This window comes from Dermacentor variabilis, chromosome 9 (genome assembly GCF_050947875.1).
Source record: "Dermacentor variabilis isolate Ectoservices chromosome 9, ASM5094787v1, whole genome shotgun sequence".
Taxonomy (NCBI): Eukaryota; Metazoa; Arthropoda; class Arachnida; order Ixodida; family Ixodidae; genus Dermacentor; species Dermacentor variabilis.
Window position 1 is genome coordinate 69961917 of NC_134576.1, and position 2981 is coordinate 69964897.

Below are 2981 nucleotides of genomic sequence, written 5' to 3' on the forward strand. Positions count from 1 at the left end.
CTCTCTGCCCGTGCCGATCACGACGTTTGGCTGGCGTAGATAGTTTCCCCCTCCGAGACACCGAGTTCTTTGGTTCGTTCCGTTTGCTCAGGCGGACGTTTCGTTGCCGCGCCGAACGCTGCGTTGCTCGACGCTCTCCGTGTGATAGGTGGCCGCAAAGTCCCATGCGGGGCGCCTCGTAAGTGATCCCTGCGCCGTAGCGCATTATCTTACACCCCTTGGCGGGTCGATGGGAACGCTGTCGCGTTCCACTCTTGAAGGCGAAGCTTAAGCGTCCTCCAATTTTTGTCTTTGTCTTTATGATTATCTACCACAGTAGTGTTTTGTAGAGTGAAACACATCCAGATAATACACTGTGGGCAACAAAGTGTGAATACCTGTTCTTGATTTCTACATTTCTCTGGTGTCCCACTAAGGTAAGATTGGTGCAAAAAATTGTCTTCCCAATGTATGCGCTCCCACAAAACAAAACAGGAGCAGATGATAAGCCACATTAAAGGTGCGCAAAATAAAACATCTGTTCTTAACTTACCACTGCCATTCTAATCTGGTGAGATTTTCTGCTTTGTTATGTACTCTAGTACAGGTGCTACGCAGTTCACTTGGTGCCCAAAGCAACTCCCACACCATAGCAGGATGTCAATTTTGTTTTTCAAATTCTAAGCGAAACTCTGGTTATGGGGGACAATTGCAAACTTATAGTTTTGCTTTGTATCTTCATTATGTTGTAGAGCAGGGTAGAAAGCAAGAACAGATATCTATAATTTGGGTTCCCACTGTGCATTGCATGGATATGTTTCAATGAATGATACAACTATTTGGTAGATAAACATATGAAAGATAAGAGAATTAAGCTCGAAGTCTACCATATCATTAACTGGGAATATTATGTGTAATTAAAATTTTGCAATTCCCAGTGAAGAAACAGTTTTGACAATATGTGCCAAGGCAACTAAGTCACTCATGCTCACAAAGGAAGCAAAAACAAGCAAGATTACAAGAAGTTCGAACTTGCAACCTGAGGTGAGACACCTCACATGACCGATTTATGTATTTACTGAGCATAAATTACATCTGGCGCATAATCTGCTTGTACAAGATGACAAACAATGAGTTACTCTTGCTTTCTCTCTGGGGCATTTGGCTCTTCTGAACTCATGCACATTGTGTGGCACAGCTTTGTGGATGTAGCTGGGCACAGCTGTTATTCAGCATCAATCTGTTTTTATGGTCATGTACTGTTATTGTAATTTATAATTAGCAAATAGCCTAACTATTGCGTTGATCAGCTCCATTTTAAACAAAACATACTGACAGATTTCCCTGTTTATTGCTAACAAAGAGATGGGTAAATCATTTCAGATTTCAAGAAACAGCTGTGGAACAGAACAAATGCTGACAGAAAATCTACAGACCAATACTTTTTTATTAAATGCCATGTACTAGCCCTTTCTGCAATGAATACCATTATTAGCAAAAATTGTAGCCTGAAAAAATAATTGGGAAATATTTACAAGAAAGTGCGCGTAAAAATATTTTGCCACTATGTAGGACATAACTAAGAAACACCAGCTATACAAAAATTAATGAAAATTCAAATCTACATAAAACTCCCTATGAATGGCAGTATATTCAAACCTCTAGTACAAATAATTAAAAAAAGTTGTTTCGAGAAGCACTTCCCCTTAATAAGTGGGTGTTAGTGTTTCTACAAAAGGGTTAGAAAATGCCTTCCGGCATACCATAGGGAGTTTTATAAATAGCACATGCACGCATCTGCCTAGAAAGCCCCACGCCCTGCTTGTATTCCCTAGTCATTTTTCTGCATTCTGTTGTATGTCACCGTTTGCATCCCTTAACACTGAGTGCGCAAAACCAAAAAACAGCCTATTAATACACTGAATTTTTAGCCTGTAAAGGGGTTGTGTGGCAATCGGGGCAGCCAACTCTAGTGTGAGAACAAACAAATATTTGTTCTCGCGTTAGTGAAACCAGTCCAAATATAATCTCACAAATTTGGAAATGAATGCACAAAGAACCTTGCCGATTGTCACATTATTGTCCCGAACAAGATCTTTTGGTGTTTACAATTCCTAGTTTAATTCACGTGCCTCTAGTAAATAGGCTCTGACCTAGAATACTCAGTGTAGGAGACTAACCCAGACCTGGAAGCCAATGTTTAAATCTGAAATAAAGACATTCAACCCCCGACCACATGGCACTGCTTCGTCATCAGAAGAATCGTGCATCCATGGACATATAGTCTGTAAAATTATTTATACATGATCTGTAGCGTTAATCTTGCATTAACAAATTCTGAAATTAGGAAATACATCTGCTATGTCAAGCACTGCTGTAAACCTGTGTGTTTGAGAAATGCAATACTCAAAAGGTCATATCATAAGAAGCCAACAAACATTGACACCAAGGACAACATAGGGAAAATTACTTGTGCTTTATAAATGAAATAAAGAAACGAAGAATTAATGGAAAATAAAGTGGATGAAAAAACAACTTGCCGCAGGTGGGAACCGAACCCACAACCTTCGCATTTCGCGTGCGATGCTCTACCAATTGAGCTACCGCGGCGCTGTTTTCCCATCCACTTTCTTGGGTATTCGATACCCAAGAAAGTGGATGGGAAAACAGCGCCGCGGTAGCTCAATTGGTAGAGCATCGCACGCGAAATGCGAAGGTTGTGGGTTCGGTTCCCATAAATACCCAAGAAAGTGGATGGGAAAACAGCGCCGCGGTAGCTCAATTGGTAGAGCATCGCACGCGAAATGTGAAGGTTGTGGGTTCGGTTCCCACCTGCAGCAAGTTGTTTTTTCATCCACTTTATTTTCCATTAATTCTTCGTTTCTTTATTTCATTTATAAAGCACAAGTAATTTCCCCTATGTTGTCCTTGGTGTCAATGTTTGTTGGCTTATGATATGACTAATAAAATCGGGACCCTCGGTTAACCCCCTTTCTTCTCGT

At 40.7% G+C, this 2981-nt stretch overlaps 1 non-coding gene across 1 annotated transcript; it reads right to left on the reverse strand.

Moving 5' to 3' along the window:
- Positions 1-2516: 2516 nt before the first annotated feature.
- On the reverse strand, positions 2517-2589 carry TRNAS-CGA (transfer RNA serine (anticodon CGA)). The gene has a single exon. It is a non-coding gene; the product is annotated as a tRNA-Ser (tRNA).
- Between the last annotated feature and the right edge of the window lie 392 nt (positions 2590-2981).